The 19,458-nt window shown below is 40.2% G+C and overlaps 1 non-coding gene and 1 pseudogene across 1 annotated transcript; one reads left to right on the top strand and one right to left on the bottom strand.

Annotated features, from left to right (window-relative positions):
* Positions 1–724: 724 nt before the first annotated feature.
* LOC129645508 (placental prolactin-related protein 4-like) lies at positions 725–16,348 on the top strand (annotated as a pseudogene).
* On the bottom strand, positions 8,625–8,733 carry LOC129648012 (U6 spliceosomal RNA). Its single transcript, XR_008712619.1, has one exon. It is a non-coding gene; the product is annotated as a U6 spliceosomal RNA (small nuclear RNA).
* Positions 16,349–19,458: the final 3,110 nt, after the last annotated feature.

The following is a 19,458-nucleotide window of genomic DNA, read 5'->3' as shown; positions in this document are numbered from 1 at the left end:
AAAGAAAAATGAGTTAAGAGACCTCAATAATATACACATAGAAAATCATTTTTAAATGGGAGCATTAATGGATTATAATTTGGAGGTAATTTATTATTACTATTGTAACTGTATTCCTTTTGATTCTCTGCTGCATCAGGTTAGTAATTTATTATAAATATTAATACCAACATAAGGACAAATACTACTAAAGTTATCGTGAATAGAGAAAGACATAGATTATATTAGGCAAGAAATGAAAGTATGGGAAGTCAGCAATGGTATTAAAATGAAGGGCAGTATTGCCTTAAGACAAAGTAAGGTTCTCAAAGTTTCTTGAAACACCAAGAACAAGTCAGATGTGAGGAATTAGCTTAATTTGTATACCAGAAACTCTACCTGAAGAAATTTAAGTTCATAAAAACACTATGATGCTAAAAAACAAAATTTGGCCAGAGAATAGGGTAGGGTAGGGTATATAGGCATTCAAAATTCTCCATTGCTTAGTGCATCAGGCAGTCAAGGACGACCCTCACTGAAGTCTTTCTCTATTGCTCACCCTACAGGTACCAGCATGGAGAAAGACGGCACTACTTCACAGGCAGTGGAACCCTACTTTTATGGCCTCATGGCTTTCCTTAAGAAGCATTCCATGCAGCAGATTTTCTCCATCCCATCCCATCCCATCAGGCTGACTCCCCATGGTCAACAGGAGTCCTCACCCTGGGATCATTCTGCAATCCCCATGGCTCCAGCTCCCAGCTTCCGTGGACACCAGTGGACTTACAACCCTGTCCAAGGTATGAACAGCTGCAGCATGGCTTGTCTGTGGTTCTCACTCTGTTCAGACTGTCACAGATTAGTTAGTTCACTCCCCAACTGCTTCAAATGCCTCCCCCGTCCCAGTGGATGGCCATGGACGTGGGGATCTCTCCCCTGCACTTCAGCTCCCTCATCCCCAGGTGCAGGCTGGTCCCACTTGCTCTCCTTCTTTCCCCTTCCTCCTTGTCCCTTCTTTCCTTTGTCCTACTGAGTTCTGTATGGATCCAGATATTCCTGGTCTTCTGTGAGAACTGCTGCATCTTTAGATGTTCTTGATGCCTCAGTGGAGAGAGGTGTACCCCACTTCCACGTACCCCTCCATCATCTTGTCCACCCCTATTTGTGCATGTATTAGAAATGAGTTTCCCTTTCTATTAAGTAACACTGCCATCACCACACGTTTAACTTTTGCTTTTTGAGGAGAATACAGGTAAGTTCCTCTCTCTTCAGTTCAGTTCAGTGGCTCAGTCATGTCCGACTCTGCGACACCATGGACTGCAGAATGCCAGGCTTCCCTGTCCATCAATGATTCCCAGAGGTTACTCAAACTCATGTCCATCAAGTCCAGTGATGCCATTCAATGATGTCCACTCTCTTAGACAATTTCAAATATACAACACAATCTTATTAGTTACAGTAACCATGCTATACATTAGATCCTCAGTTCAGTTGCTCAGTCATGTCCAATTCTTCATGACCCCATGGACTGCAGCAAGACAGGCTTCCTGTCCATCACCAACTCCCAAAGCTTGCTCAAACTCATGATTAGATCTCATGATTAGATCATGAGGCTCAAACATTAGATCCTCAGACCTTACTAATTTTTTATACATGAAAATGTGTAACCTTTAAAAATCTCTCCTTATTTCCCCCACCCTCCAGGCTTTGGCAATCATTTTTCTACTCTGAGTTCCTTTTTTTTTGTCTTTAGATTCCTTATAATTGAGATCATATGGTATTTGTCTTTCTCTGACTTAGTTCACTTAGCGTAATGCCCTCCAGTTTCATCCATGTTGCCACAAATGGAAGGATTTCTTTCTTTCTCTAATGGCTAAATAATATTTACCTATATATGTCACATCACAACTGTCGAAAGATGCTCAGTTTGTGCCTATACCAAGGCTACTGTGAATAATGCTGCAAAGAACGTGGGAATACAGATCTCTCTTTGAGACAGTGATTTCATTTCCTTTGACTATATATCCAGAAGTGGGATAATGGATCACATAACAGTTCTCTTTCAAATTTCTTCAGGAACCGCCACAGTATTTTTCCATGGGAGTTGCACCAGTATACATCCCTACCAACAGTGCATAAACACTTCTTTTTCTCCACATCCTCAATAACATCTGTCATTTCATACGTTTTTGGTACTAGCTGTTCAAACAGGTATGAGTTGATATCTCTTCTGCTTTTGTTCTGCATTTCCTTGATTATTAGTGATGTTGAACATCTTGTCATATACCTCTTGATCATCTAAATGTCTTATTAGTGGAAAAATGTCTATTCTTTAAAGATGTAGCATACATTTTGTCTACTATATTCCAATATATGAAACTCAGTGCCTACCTATATATCAACAATGAACTATCAGAAAATGGAATAAAGAGAACAATCCCATTTACTATTACTATCAAAAAAAGATAAAACACTTAGAAATAAACTTAAGCAACGTGTTGAAAGATTTTATAAAACCTTTAAGACATTGATAAGAGAAACTTTTAAAAAGATAAATATATGTAAATTTAGGTTGTTGGGCCTAGAGGAGCTATCCCACATTGAAGGTCAGGAAGGGTGGCGGTGAGGAGATACCCCTCGTCCAAGGTAAGGAGCAATGGCTATGCTTTGCTGGAGCAGCCGTGAAGAGATACCCCACGCCCAAGGTAAGAGAAACCCAAGTAAGACGGTAGGTGTTGCAAGAGGGCATCAGAGGGCAAACACACTGAAACCATACTCACAGAAAACTAGTCAATCTAATCACACTAGGACCACAGCCTTGACTAACTCAATGAAACTAAGCCATGCCCGTGGGGCAATCTAAGACGGGCGGGTCATGGTGGAGAGATTTGACAGAATGTGGTCCACTGGAGAAGGGAATGGCAAACCACTTCAGTATTCTTGCCTTGAGAACCCCAGGAACAGTATGAAAAGGCAAAATTATAGGATACTGAAAGAGGAACTCCCCAGGTCAGTAGGTGCCCAATATGCTACTGGAGATCAGTGGAGAAATAACTCCAGAAAGGATGAAGGGATGGAGCCAAAGCAAAAACAATACCCAGCTGTGGATGTGACTGGTGATAGAAGCAAGGTCCGATGCTGTAAAGAGCAATATTGCATAGGAACCTGGAATGTCAGGTCCATGAATCAAGGCAAATTGGAAGTGGTCAAACAAGAAATGGCAAGAGTGAATGTCAACATTCTAGGAATCAGCGAACTGAAATGGACTGGAATGGGTGAATTTAACTCAGATGACCATTATATCTACTACTGCGGGCAGGAATCCCTCAGAAGAAATGGAGTGGCCATCATGGTCAACAAAAGAGTCCAAAATGCAGTACATGGATGCAATCTCAAAAACGACAGAATGATCTCTGTTCGTTTCCAAGGCAAACCATTCAATATCACAGTAATCCAAGTCTATGCCCCAACCAGTAACGCTGAAGAAGCTGAAGTTGAACAGTTCTATGAAGACCTACAAGACCTTTTAGAACTAACACCCAAAAAAGATGTCCTTTTCATTATAGGGGACTTGAATGCAAAAGTAGGAAGTCAAGAAACACCTGGAGTAACAGGCAAATTTGGCCTTGGAATACGGAATGAAGCAGGGCAAAGACTAATAGAGTTTTGCCAAGAAAATACACTGGTCATAACAAACACCCTCTTCCAACAACACAAGAGAAGACTCTATGCATGGACATCACCAGATGGCCAACACCAAAATCAGATTGATTATATTCTTTGCAGCCAAAGATGGAGAAGCTCTATACAGTCAGCAAAAACAAGACCAGGAGCTGACTGTGGCTCAGACCATGAACTCCTTATTGCCAAATTCAGACTTAAATTGAAGAAAGTAGGGAAAACCACTAGACCATTCAGGTATGACCTAAATCAAATCCCTTATGATTATACAGTGGAAGTGAGAAATAGATTTAAGGACTAGATCTGATAGATAGAGTGCCAGATGAGCTATGGAATGAGGTTCATGACATTGTACAGGAGACAGGGATCAAGACCATTCCCATAGAAAAGAAATGCAAAAAAGCAAAATGGCTGTCTGGGGAGGCCTTACAAATAGCTGTGAAAAGAAGAGAAGCGAAAAGCAAAGGAGAAAAGGAAAGATATAAACATCTGAATGCAGAGTTCCAAAGAATAGCAAGGAGAGATAAGAAAGCCTTCCTCAGCGATCAATGCAAAGACATAGAGGAAAACAACAGAATGGGAAAGACTAGGGATCTCTTCAAGAAAATCAGAGATACCAAAGGAACATTTCATGCAAAGATGAGCTCGATAAAGGACAGAAATGGTATGGACCTAACAGAAGCAGAAGATATTAAGAAGAGATGGCAAGAATACACAGAAGAACTGTACAAAAAAGATCTTCACGACCCAGATAATCACGATGGTGTGATCACTGACCTAGAGCCTGACATCCTGAAATGTGAAGTCAAGTGGGCCTTAGAAAGCATCACTACGAACAAAGCTAGTGGAGGTAATAGAATTCCAGTTGAGCTATTCCAAATCCTGAAGGATGATGCTGTGAAAGTGCTGAACTCAATATGCCAGCAAATTTGGAAAACTCAGCAGTGGCCACAAGACTGGAAAAGGTCAGTTTTCATTCCAATCCCAAAGAAAGGCAATGTCAAAGAATGCTCAAACTACCGCACAATTGCACTCATCTCACACGCTAGTAAAGTAATGCTCAAAATTCTCCAAGCCAGGCTTCAACAATATGTGAACCGTGAACTTCCTGATGTTCAAGCTGGTTTAGAAAAGGCAGAGGAACCAGAGATCAAATTGCGAACATCCGCTGGATCATGGAAAAAGCAAGAGAGTTCCAGAAAAACATCTATTTCTGCTTTATTGACTATGCCAAAGCCTTTGACTGTGTGGATCACAATAAACTGTGGAAAATTCTTCAAGAGATGGGAATACCAGACCACCTGATCTGCCTCTTGAGAAATCTGTATGCAGGTCAGGAAGCAACAGTTAGCACTAGACATGGAACAACAGACTGGTTCCAAATAGGAAAAGGAGTTTGTCAAGGCTGTATATTGTCACCCTGTTTATTTAACTTATATGCAGAGTACATCATGAGAAACGCTGGACTGGAAGAAACACAAGCTGGAATCAAGATTGCCAGGAGAAATATCAATAACCTCAGATATGCAGATGACACCACGCTTATGGCAGAAAGTGAAGAGGAACTCAAAAGCCTCTTGATGAAAGTGAAAGTGGAGAGTGAAAAAGTTGGCTTAAAGCTCAACATTCAGAAAACGAAGATCATGGCATCCGGTCCCATCACTTCATGGGAAATAGATAGGGAAACAGTGGAAACAGTGTCAGACTTTATTTTTCTGGGCTCCAAAATCACTACAGACGGTGACTGAAGCCATGAAATTAAAAGACGCTTACTCCTTGGAAGGAAAGTTATGACCAACCTAGATAGCATATTCAAAAGCAGAGACATTACTTTGCCAACAAAGGTCCGTCTAGTCAAGGCTATGGTTTTTCCTGTGGTCATGTATGGATATGAGAGTTGGACTGTGAAGAAGGCTGAGCACCAAAGAATTGATGCTTTTGAACTGTGGTGTTGGAGAAGACTCTCGAGAGTCCCTTGGACTGCAAGGAGATCCAACCAGTCCATTCTGAAGGACATCAGCCCTGGGATTTCTTTGGAAGGAATGATGCTAAAGCTGAAACTCCAGTACTTTGGCCACCTCATTCGAAGAGTTGACTCACTGGAAAAGACTCTGATGCTGGGAGGGATTGGGGGCAGGAGGAGAAGGGGACGACAGAGGATGAGATGGCTGGATGGCATCACTGACTCGATGGACGTGAGTCTGAGTGAACTCTGGGAGTTGGTGATGGACAGGGAGGCCTGGCGTGCTGCGATTCATGGGGTCGCAAAGAGTCGGACACGACTGAGCGACTGATCTGATCTGATTCAATGTGTTTCTTGTTTCTTGAAGTAGCATTTGTATTGCTATAAACTTGCCTCTTAGAACTGCTTTTGTTGCATCCTATACGTTTTAGATCATCATGTTTTCAAGGTTCTTTGTTTCTAGGAATTTTTTTATTTGCCTTATTTCTTCAGTAGCCTGTACATTATTTAGAAATGTTTGTTTAATCTCCATGTGTTTGTGTACTTTAAAGTTTTTTTTTTTTTCCTTTAATTGATATCTAGTCTCACAGTGTTGTGGTCAGAGAAAATGCTTGATATGATTTCAATTTTCTTAAATTTACTGAGGTTTGATTTGTGACCCAAGATGAGGAAAACGTTCCATGTGCACTTAAGAAAGTGTATTCTTCTGCATTTGGATGGAATGTGCTGAAGATATCAATTAGGTGCATTTGGTCTAATATTTCCTTTTAGGCTTATGTTTCCTTATTAATTTTCTGTTCTGTTGACCTGTCCACTGGTATAGGTGGGGTGTTAACTTGTCCTACTATTATTGTGTTACTGTCAATTTCCCCTTTTATGTCAGTGTTTACCTTATGCATTGAGGTGCTCTTATGTTGGGTACATAAATATTTACAAATGCTATGTCTTTTTCTTGGACTGATCCCTTGATGATTTGGTAGTGTCCTTCTTTCTCTTATAATAGTTTTGATTCTAAGGTCTATTTTTTTGTGATACGAGAATTGCCAATCTGGCTTTCTTTTGATTTCCTTTTGCATGGAATATCTTTTTCCATCCTCTCACTTTCAGTCTGTATGTGTCTCTAGGACTGAAGTGGGTCTCTTGTAGACAGCATATATATGGGTCTTTTCTTTGTATCCATTCATCCAGTCTGTGTATTTGGTAAAAATGGAAGATAATATCAAGTAAAACAACTGATAAAGGATTGCTTTCCAAAATATACAAGCAGCTCATACAACTCAATCATCAAAAGCAAAGGCAAGAGCTGCAAAAATAAACTAGTGGGACCACATCAAACTCAAAAGCTTCTGCATAGTAAAAGAAGCCATCAATAAAATGAAATGGCAAACTATGGAATGAAAAAAATATTTGCAAATCACATATTTGGTAAGGGCTTCATATCCATGTATATATAAGAGACTTATGCAACTCAGTAGGAATAAAAAATTAAATAGCCCAAATTATTAAATGAGCAAAGGAAGAGTAAGTATTTTGAAAAATCTGAAGTTTACACTGCAGATGACAGACACTGTAAGATTTTCCTTCCAGCACAAATGCCTGTGTCTTCCTGGAATTGCTTTCTTTATTTCCAATCACCTGTTTGGTGATTGCAGTTCACAGCATACATCCTTCACTCAATAACAATCACCCTACACTGAGCTATATGTGCTAAGAATAGCCCTACTAACTATAAAAAAAAAAAACTAATAATTACATACTTAATCTTGAGGAATCTAAAATACAAGGTGATTTTCAGAATTTTCCACTCTATTGTTTTCTACATTCTATGTCAAAATTGAAATATCTAGTAAGGAAAAATGACTTAGGGGACCTCAATAACACATGGATAGAAAGTCATTTAAAACTGGGAGCATCACTGGATTATAATTCAGGGGAATGTATTATTCCTAATAGTACTGTAATTTTATTCCCTTTAATTTTCTGCTATACTAGGTTGATGTTTATTTAGAATATTAATACCAACATAGAGACACACAGTACTCAAGTTATAGTAGATTGAGAAAGACAAGCTTATGAGGCAGGAACTGAAATTACAGAAAATCACAATGGTATCAAAACAAGGGGTAGTATTGCCTAGAAAGAAAGCAGAGTTCTCTAATTTTTTTGAGACAACACAAACAAGCCAGATGTGAGCCAACCAGCTTAAGCTCTGTACCAGAAACCGCACCAGAAGGAAAATGAAGTTCATAAAAATATGACGATGCTAAAAGCCAAAATCCAGACAGTAAGAGAATAGGGTAGGGTTTATGTAGATGCTGAAAACTACTCAGAGAGGTAGACATGGAAGCAAATACACTAATGAGCATCAGAAAGATCAAAGCACAAAAGGGTCTGAAAAATAAATCGTAAAGAGACTTGGTAGTTTGATCAAAAGAATAAGAGAATCAAATCAGAAAACCAAAATATAAAGACTTGTGCACATGATAGACCCAGAGAATGCTCAGGACAGAAAATTTCGGCCTTAGTGACCAGCGAACACAAGCCTCCAGCATCAGGAACAAAACCTGGGCAGGACTCACGATTGTGCACTTCTGGGAACAGCCTCCGTTTCAAAGTTTGGACACCATACCACCTAAAAGCGAAGGCAGACAAGGATTATAGCTTGCTATGACACTGAATCACAGACAATAGTGTTTGTTAGTTTATATTTCTCATTCAACTATAAAGTTAATGAATCACTAACTGATGATAATTGACGCCATCAGTTTCCAGTCAGATACTCTTTAGTCATACAATGGATATCTAAACCTGTTATATGATCCCCAATAACAGTTTTAATAATTAAATTTATTAATATTTAATTGAAGGGTAATTGCTTTACAATACTGTACCTCTTTTGGCCAAACATCAACATGAATCAGCCATAGGTATATCTATGTCCCCCCGCTCTTGAACCTCCTTCCCACCTTCCTTCCAGTCCCACCCCTCGAAGCTGTTACAGAAAAATATGGAAGACTTCACAAATTTGTATGTCATACTTGGGCAGGGGCCATGCTAACCTTCTCTGTATTATTGCAATTTTTTAATATATGTGCTACCAAAGCGAACACAGAAATAACATTTCAATAGAAAAAAAAATCATATAGTCATCTACCAATAAATAATTGATTACATTAGGAATTAGGATATTCTGCTATATTTACTGCCTCTTATAAAATCTAATTTTGATAAGGTCCAAAGCTCCATGTAGGAATTAAGCATATATTTATGCATAACACATGTATGCACAGAAATATATGCACATAAATACGTCTATGTTATACAAGCTATTACTCTCCTTGCCTGTCACAATAAGCTCTTTAGTTGATGAGACAGATAGTCCCAAATTTCTCCAACTTATATGTCTTCTTTTTGAGAACCACTTCTTTTCTTTTCATCACCTAATTTTAAATAACCATTTTATTCGTAGATACCATGCCTCTCTGAACTAAGAGCAGAGAAAATCTAGTAAATGCTGATGTCTTATCCTTAATTAAATTACCACTCTTCTAGTAAACTGGAAAAATAATCATGTTCAGATCTCATTCAGGAGGGTAAAATCTCTATTTTATCAGTTCTCTTGTCCAAACTAAATTCTTGCTTACTTCATTCTTAAATTCTGCTTCCTTACAAAGGACAGACAGGAAAAGTAATATTAAAATCATGCTTGCAAGAGTCTATGATTTATGCTTCTGTTGGCCAAAGGTAGGGCTAGGAATAATTTCTGAAATATTACAATACATCATGGAAGCATGAAGGTCTAGTTCTACTGTCAAAGAGGAGATGTTTGGAGAGGCTTCAAAAACTAAGCCCCATGGGTTGTCAGGATGTACTCCCGACCAGACGGGTAAATTTTGTCCCTAAAAAGTCAAGGTCAGGAAAGGGCAGGCCTTGTTCGCAGAGCTGATGACATTGTCTTGGGTGCTGACCAGGTAATATTCTTGTATTACCATCTGGAGATTTATTTGCTATTTTCTCAAAGAAACAAACTTAACAAGAAGATTAAAGATGCATACAAGTAGAAGAGCTGCCAAGGTGCCTAGAAGAAAGGCTAGCCAGGAGAACCAGGCCCCCACACTGATAATTGTCAAAGACTGTAGCAGTGAGTGTTTTATAGACAGAGCAGAACGAGTGGATAAAACCAATGTTCTAGGGTCACTGCTGTTTTGCAGCCAAAGACAAGTATTTTTCTCTTTAAGCAGAGTCATCACAGCTCCGGATGTGGTCCTGGTTACACACATGCAGACCAAGGGCCACAGGCATATGTGATGTGACATCAGGAAGTGAACACATGAGTGTGCTGGTGCCCAGTGACCTGCATCTGCTAATAATGGGACCTGGGGAAAATCACTTGCCCTCTCCAAGTCATCGCATCTTAATATAATTTGATGATAATAGTGAAGATTAAGGCTATCTCATCCTAAGGGTTACCGTGAAACACAAATTTTAAAATGTTTTAAAGCTTTTGGGAAAGTATCAAAGACATGCATGGGGTTATTAAGGTAAGTTAGCAGATCCAAGGTACAGAATCCTTTTTCTCTTAGTCTTCTCTTTGTACTCAATAGCAGCGATCAGTCAGTTGTGTGTTTACTCTTACCAGTGTGACAGTAAACCACACAGATCAACTAGACTTTTCTTGTCATTTCAGTGTCTAAAATGCAAGCATTCGTCAATGTAGAGTGAAAAAATTACAAACTCCTAGAGGGCCTCGCTGCTCAGAGTCTGCAGAGTCCCAACATTAAATTGTCTTAAAAGAATGGCCTAAACATTCTGGCTCAGAATTAAGTTCCAAATGTTTGCACAGCACAGAAGCACTTCTGGGAGCAATATAAAAATGCAGGGAGTAACCTATTCTCCAACTATCTATCTGTGCAAATATCATCATCCATCTAAATTTACACAGAAGGCGCTGCTTCTTCCCCACCCCAGCTACTACAGCACCAACTCCTGCTCAGAGCAACAGGGAAAGAGAAGGCTTCCCTCCACAGGATGGGTTTGATAACCTCAGGTGACTAGATCATCTCAGAATGGCTCATGTTTTAAGCAGGGTCCCGCCTGCTCCTGCTGCTGGTCATGTCAAATCTGCTCTTGTGCCAAGGCAACTTCTGCACATCCCTCTGTCCTCACGGTGATGACCTCTGCCTGAACTTCCTTAAAGACTTGTTTACCCATGCCACCATCCTGTCCCACTACATCTATAACCTTTCCTCGAAAATGTTCAATGAGTTTGTAAGTACTGTGGTGGTGGTGGTTTAGTTGCTAAGTTGTGTCCAACTCTTATGACCCCATGGACTGTAGCCTGCCAGACTCCCAGAAGGAAGCTTCGCGTAAGTGACTAGACTATACTATCCTTTAAACAAGAAGGCTGCATCAGCCAGACTTCAAATAACACCTCTCTAGGTCAAAGAAGCCGTCAGCTCGTAAGATGTGGAAATCGAAGAAAGGATCAGTTTTGTGAAATCTCAAAGACTCCAAAGGAGTGCAATAGCTTTTTCAATTTCCTTTCATTCATTTCCTTTTCTAAATTTCCAAAATAAATGATTTTGTATTTTTCAGCTAGGAATGCCATAAAAGAATACAATAGACTCAGTAGAATAAACAACAGAAATTAAGATTTGCAGGGAATAGGTTTAGAGCTACAATAGAAGGGGGGTTTACAACTGTAAACAATTATTCTCTTTCTGATGAAGGTATTTGAAAGTTATATGTTAATTCTTTTAGGTCAATCAAGGAGCACACAGAAGAGCAGACAACTAATAAAAAAACGGTGTTAAGGTTTCTATTAAATTCATATAGTTCTTTTTCAGTTCACTTCAGTCATTCAGTCGTGTCCGACTCTTTGTGACCCCATGAATCGCAGCACACCAGGCCTCCCTGTCCATCACCAACTCCCGGAGTTCACTCAAACTCATATCCATTGAGTTGGTGATTCCATCCAACCATCATCCTCTGTCGTTCCCTTCTCCTCCTGCCCTCAATCTTTCCCAGCATCAGGGTCTTTTCAAATGAGTCAGCTCTTCACATCAGGAGGCCAAAGTATTGGAGTTTCAGCTTCAAGTCCTTCCAGTGAATACCCAGGACTGATCTCCTTTAGGATGGACTGGTTGGATCTCCTTGCAGTCCAAGGGACTCTCAAGAGTCTTCTCCAGCATCACAGTTCAAAAGCATCAATTCTTCAGCGCTCAGCTTTCTTTATAGTCCAACTCTCACATCCATACATGACCAGTGGAAAAACCATAGCCTTGACTAGATGGACCTTTGCTGGCAAATAATTCTCTGCTTTTGAATATGCTATCTAGGTTGGTCATAACTTTCCTTCCAAGGAGTAAGCGTCTTTTAATTTCATGGCTGCTTTACTCACTAGTTTTTGTTTCATCCTTCATTTTTGACTGTCCATGTTTTTTCCAACTATTTCAAGTAATCTTTTTAAATGTTCATAACTTTCACTATTAGTTTTTCTCTGTCAATGTGTTAGCTAGATTTTTCTACTCTTATTCTCAGTCCATGCTTAGTGTTTCCTACAACTTTATGCCATGTTTTTCTGCCGTACCATTTTGTCACCTAAACAACATTGTATTCTGCACCTGGGAAGAACACTAAGCTTTTTGGTGTGCGAATTCAGAGATAAGTCAGAGTTATAATTGTATAACTTCTTATAAAGGAATATATTGGCTCCAACCCACAGTAAACAAGAGATTAAGTGGTTAAATATAGGTGCATGCATGCATCCTAAGTCACTTCAGTTGTGTCCAACTCTTTGCAATCCTACTGACTATAGCCTAACAGGCTCCTCTGTCCATAGACAGGCAACAATACTGGAGTAGGCTGCTGTACCCTCTTGCAGGGGATTCTCCTCACCTAGGGATCAAACCTGAGTCTTCTTATATCTCCTGCGTTGGCAGGAATGTTATTTACCACTACCATCACCTGGGAAGCACCAAATATTGGTACATATGTACTATAGTTGGTTCAAATACTAAATTAAAAAAAAAAGATAATAATAAAACAGAGAGGTTGAACTTAGAAAAGTCAGATGTAAAATCATTTTTTATAGAGACAATGTAGAGAAAAAGTAGGAAAAGAATGACTTTCAAATTTTGTGACCCCCCCCATTAAAAAAATTACACATCTATCAAACATGTTAATGTTCTGTTAATGGGTTCATATAATGAATGCCCAACAACCCTAACTAATTACCTGATCACTTTCAGGATGAACAGTATGCCCAGGGCAGATAGTACTATATCAACACCACCAACAGCTGCCACACCACTTCCCTCCATGCTCCTGAAGAAAAAGAACAAGTCCAACACATGCACGTGAGTCTTTTACCCCTGGGTTTTTCACTGGATCACATGAGACACTATACTGGTGTAACCAAGAATCAGATTATTAGAGGTAATGGTAATTGTACATGCAGAGAAAGGTCCAAGAACCGTCAGCAATTGAAGAGAAATTACATTATGCAGTTGTTGAAGCATGAGTGAAATCAAGGGATGACTAAAGATCTGTAGTAGCAACATAAATAACAGATCCATAAATTGTCCATGCAGACAACTTTAGTTCAACCAATGCATTAGACACAGGATTGCAGCTATTACACTGTATCAAAACATGAAATGAATGGAACTTCCATGTGTAAAATATAAGATCACAAAATTCATGAATATGTAAGAAACACACCCAGTTTTGAGGACTCCCTGTTACTAGTGAGTCCTACGTGGGAGTCCTATATTGCACCACCCGAGCCACCGCGTCTCCTTTTCAAGGCTCTCCTGATTCTGCTTCTACTTCTCTGACACCTCCTTCATTCATCATTCTCAACGACTCCTCTGTCACCTTTTATTCTGAAGTTGTAAGTCTCCCCCACAAGGCCTATAAAACATTGCTTTGCTTCTCATGGCCACAACAATTGTCTCTGTTCTGAGGACAATGCAGTTTACATATCAAGCCTCAATCATTTATGGCAGCTCCAAATTTTCACCGTTATAATCTCTCCTTTCTGATTTCCTGCATTATCCTTTGTCTTAACATTATTCAAAATATTTTCACATGCATCCCCCCTTAAAATACTATCTTCTCTCTCTACAACTTTCTTAATGATACCAGCATTATTTTCCCCTGTTAAGCTCATTAATAATGAGGGTGATCAAGTAAAGGAAAAAGGTTAAAGAGAAAGAGGAGGAGGGATTGTTCAATAAGCTTAAATTTAAAGTTTATTGAGAGTTACTACATGGCCTTACATTTTACTCAGCACTTTATGTGCATTACTGTATTTAATTCTATTCAGTTCTCTGTTCTTTACCAGTACAACAGTTCATGGCTGTAAAGAAATCAAGCATATTAACTAGAGATCTTCAGCCCCTGGGATTTTCAGGCTCAATTCTGCTAGTAGTAGTGAACTAGGGGGGACCCCCATTGTGAATCCCACTGATGCTGTTACTAAAGACAACGCTGTGCCATTTTCTGCCCGGACACTTGTCAACAAAACAGACTCTTCTGATGTCAGCAGGGGGCTGATGTGGGATCAGCTGAGGAGAGAAGCCTGTTTAAGAATGTCATATCTTCTTCCTTGTCTCTTTGTTGTAATATCATAAAACAAATTACCGATCAAAAATCAATACGAAGGACTCATCTGATTCATTAATACGAATGAATCACTGGGTGTCAATGATGTGGGCACAGGTGGAATCCCTCTTTCCTGGGTCAGGCACTGCAGGCACATACTGACTTGCCATAAAATACTTAGATTCTCTCATGCAAATAGACAACATAAAAGAACTCACTGAGTGGTCACAGAATTTCAGAGGAAAAAATAAAATTCTTCGTGTTATAAATTAGAACGCATCAGAAGAATTAGTTACTAAAATAACCTCAGTTTAGTTCAGTTCAGTCTCTCAGTCGTGTCCGACTCGGCGACCCCACGAATCACAGCACGCCAGGCCTCCCTGTCCATCACCAACTCCCGGAGTTCACTCAGACTCACGTCCATCCAGTCAGTGATGCCATCCAGCCATCTCATCCTCTGTCGTCCCCTTCTCCTCCTGCCCCCAATCCCTCCCAGCATCAGAGTCTTTTCCAGTGAGTCAACTCTTCGAATGAGGTGGCCAAAGTACTGGAGTTTCAGCTTTAGCATCGTTCCTTCCAAAGAAATCCCAGGGCTGATCTTCAGAATGGACTGGTTGGATCTCCTTGCAGTCCAAGGGACTCCCAACAGTCTTCTCCAACACCACAGTTCAAAGGCATCAATTCTTTGGCTCTCAGCTTTCTTCACAGTCCAACTCTCACACCCATAAATGGCCACTGGAAAAACCATAGCCTTGACTAGATGGACCTTTGTTGGCAAAGTAATGTCTCTGCTTTTCAATATGCTATCTAGGTTGGTCATAAGTTTCCTTCCAAGGAGTAAGCGTCTTTTAATTTCATGGCTGCAGTCACCATCTGCAGTGATTTTGGAGCCCAGAAAAACAAAGTCTGACACTGTTTCCACTAATTCAGCGAAGTGTGAACTAATAGGTTACGTTTTATACTTCTGCAACTTTTACTACCTTCAAAAATCTCTGCATACACATTGGAATAACCAGGAGTTCTTTAGGTCAACTGCTCTGAGCAAACATAACATGTTACCAAAACCACTGAATTATGATTATTTTAATGAGACTGTTTCTTATGGTTGCTTAGAACAAAGGCCTTATTAGGTGGCTACTCATGTTACTGTACTCCTGGAATGAACCTCTGTATCATCTAGTCACGAACCTGCGGAGTATGAAAGAAGTCTCAGATGCTATCCTATCAAGCGCCAGAGAGAATTTGAAAAAAAGTAAAAGAACTTCAAGCATTCATAGAGAGGGTATTCAGCTAGGTGAGCATCCTGCAGAGGACTTTCTTGCTTTGCTCATGAATGAAAGAGGTGACCTCTGTAATGTGGAAGAAGTTTTGAAATACCTCATTTTGTAAGAAAAAGTTCATGACTCCTATATTCTAGACTGCTACTACATAAAGCAGGAGCCTAGTCATTCATAGTGATAGATTGTCCTGTAAATGAATCAGAATTTCACTGCAGTTTTTGACATGTGCAGCCTTCCCTGCATTGCACACAGTTCCACCAAAATCTTGCCTCTTCCTGGGCACTGGTGGTTAAAATATTTTCAAGAGTAAGAGAACTAGAGAACAGAATTTCCAAGATCAGCATTTTCTTCAAAGTATCCCAGGACATCTGCTATTGAAGTTCCACTTGTCTTCTTTCTCTGTTCTCCTCAAATCAAAGGATGAGAGTGGGAAGGAAGAAAAGAGAAAGTTAAAACTAAACTTGAGTTATGTTTCTACTTTTTAGATTCCTAATAGGTTTCTTATAGGCTGGCTCCAAAATCCATATCTAGAGAGTTTTATATTAGTGTGTCTTCCCCAAATCTTAATTTGATAATTAGAAGGAACAAAGATAAGCAAATACTAATAAAACACATAAGAAGTCATTATCTTTTGGGTATTCAGGTTATTCTTACAGTCAAGAGGAAGATGGCCTGAGCTAACACTATCTGGTGAGGCCTCCCATCCCTGCCATCGAGCAATGAAGATAGGTGTCATTCTGCATTTTTTAACCTGGTCCACTGCCTGCGCAGGGATTCACGAAAAATTGACATGTACACCAAACTCCTGGCGTGCCAACTCCTCCATGACAAGTGCTAAATCCACATCCATCCCATTCAGCTCTGAGATGGCTATAATGATCTATCCCATAGCAAGCTTCTTTGAGCTTTACAGCTTTTTAATGCATGCTTTGTGAAATGGGTCTCCTCTTAAAAAAATAAACACAGACTCTCTAGAGATGTCAAAATCTAAGAAGGCAATTTGTCAACATTTCTTATCTTCGTTTAATAGAAAATCAAAAGAAAATTCACTCCTACAATTGAGAGAATGAAGCTCTTATTAAAATTAGTCACAAATAGCAGAAGCTGGCATTACAAAGAAGACCATCAAGAGATTACTCAAGAATCACAGACAATTATTCTGGGTCAAGTTATTAGAATCAAAGAATTAGACAATTGTTCATCATTCTGGTCATGCTACCAAGAAGACTGAATTCTCAGGATTCTTTATGAAAGCCAGCCACAAACTGTCAGCCAACTATCACAGTGTTACACCAGAAAATATAAGTGCTTCGCACCTTTCTATAAATAGCATGAGGTTTACTGAACTGTCTAAAGATTGTTAGGATGCTGTCTTAGTTCTTCTGGGTTGCTATAACAAAATATCATAGGCTTAAAAACAATGGAAATGGGTTTCCACAGCGTGGTCATGCAGGGTCCTTTCTGGTCACACAATTCTTATGGTATCCTCACACGGCGGAGGGCTCAGGAGCTCTGTGCGTCTCTTATATATAAAAGCACTCATCTCATTGAAGAGGCTTCATCCTTACAACTCCATCACCTCACAAAGGCACCACCTATGGATGCCATAACCATGGGAATCAGGATTTCATCATATGAAATTTCTGGGGGACACAAAGGCTGAGACCATAGCAGATACAAAGGTGAACTGGCTCTTCCTCCTCCAGTGGCTGTCGTCACCCACACTCCACTGATCCTCATTTCCTGCATCACCTTGCAGCCATTCCATACATTCTATCACTCTGGGTTTCACAAGTCCAGGTCAGTCAGGTGTCAGCTCCATGTCATATTCAGCCTATTCAATGTTTCCCTCTCCCCTGCTGAGGTCCAGGGAACCTACCAGGAAGTGCAGATGTGTCCATTTCTGCAACGTTCCTTCTCTCTCCCTCTCTGGATCTTCATTCCTCGGGCCAGGTTGGAAGGGGGTAGAGGGTGACAAGATGGGAAAGTTCTGACATCACTGATTTACACGGTGCTGTCGGAGCCCTTTGGTGGTCAAGAAGGACTGACCTGGAATTCCCCCTGACTGACAAATGTCTCACTTGTGGGGCACCCTTGTGATTTTCCTGGACATTCACAAGTTGGAGATATCCGACTTCATTTGTTCTTTCTAAATCAGGGGAAATGTTCTGGCCCCCACAGCTCCCCACCTGCAGTAGTCACCACAGCCTGTCTCCCCTGCTCTGCAAGCACCTTCTGGAGAAAATTAATTAGCCTGAAGTCAGCTACCCACTAGCTGACCCGCAGGAAACCCATGTATCATAAACACTCCAAACAACTGAATGGTAGAAATACTGGTGTGTATCTGACCCCCTTCCTGAGGTCTCTGGACAATTCTCTGGTCACACAGACATAGAGTAGACCAGAAAGTTGGATCCATAAAGATACATTTAACTGAGGAGTGAGATACCATTCTTTCCTTCTTTAATAGTAACTATCTTTGTAAATAATTATTTGGCCTTACAAACATCCCCTATAGGTCCCTGAATAACAAAACCCTCCAAACATACTAAGTCTCAATAAAGGCTACAAAGACATGACTAAATCAGGGTTGCTCACCTTATTCAACTGCCTCCAGACAAACTGTGATGAGGGCCAATCTCTTGACTAGCTCTCCTGAGAAGTCCGTAGTGTTGCTGGGCTGGTTTTGCAGTATCTTTATGGCTTTAGCAGGAATTTCTAGTAAACAAGACAATGGGAAATAAAAAGGTGGAAGGGAAAGGGGAATGAAGAGGAAGGAAAGAGAAAGACAGGAAGGAAAAGCAGAAGAGGGAAAACGAATAAAAGAATTGGGTTTTGAAGGTTGAAATGCTATTAATATTAGAATACTGTATATAGTAAAAGAAAGGAAAGTGAAGTCGTTCAGTCATGTCCGACTCTTTGTGACCCCATGGACTGTAGCCTACCAGGCTCCTCTGTCCATGGGATTTTCCAGGCAATAGTACTGGAGTGGATTGCCATTTCCTTCTCCAGCGGATCTTCCCGACCCAGGGATGGAACCTAGGTCTCTTGCATTGTAGACACACGCTTTACCGTCTGAGCCACCAGGGAAGTCCCATATATATATTGGAGAAGGACATGGCAGCCCACTCCAGTATTCTTGCCTGAAGAATCCTAGGAATGGTCGCACAGAGTCGAACACAAGTGAAGCGACTTAGCATGCATGCGTTGGAGTAGGAAATGGCAACCCACTCCAGGACTCTTGCCTGGAGAATCCTAGAGACGGAGGAGCCTGATGGGCTGCCATCTATGGGGTCGCACAGAGTTGGACACGACTGAAATGACTTAGCAGCAGCAGCATATATATATGATTTAACTTTTATACCCTAAGAGCAAATATCATCTCAAATTCTCCTTTTACCTCCATTTTCTCTTTTCTCCTCTTTTTCTGAAACTGTCCTTTGTATTAGGAATATTCTTTTGTTGCTACTAATTGAATTGACATAGTTCTAGGGATGAACAAAATCTGTTACCTCTTCAGCACAGAATCTAGGGAAATTTCCTGCTGTCATAAATACACACCGTTCACACATATACAGGAACACTGTCCAGCAAAACCAATCTCTTCCCTCAAAGCCAGGGTTATCTTTGCCTGAGTCCTGCTCCTGCCTCTAGCTGTGATGACCCAAACCTTTCAGAACATGACAGAATATTCTGCCTCAAAAATCTATTAATCTCTCCTTTTGCTCCTGCATGCATGCCAAATGCCATCTTTCTTGCAGAAGATCATGGGAAAGACCTGTATGCACTTTTTTTCCAAATCATTTTTTGCTGAAAATATCTAATTTCACTGTGTGACCCTCTTAACTTTCTTTCCTTCAATGTCTAGGTATTTCTAGCAAAGAAGATGGTATTTATTAGAGGATAAATTTGGCAATAAAGGGGAACAAAGCAATTGTAGGAAACATA

This window comes from Bubalus kerabau, chromosome 3, assembly GCF_029407905.1.
Source record: "Bubalus kerabau isolate K-KA32 ecotype Philippines breed swamp buffalo chromosome 3, PCC_UOA_SB_1v2, whole genome shotgun sequence".
Classification (NCBI taxonomy): domain Eukaryota; kingdom Metazoa; phylum Chordata; class Mammalia; order Artiodactyla; family Bovidae; genus Bubalus; species Bubalus kerabau.
This window is presented reverse-complemented; position numbering and strand designations above follow the sequence as displayed.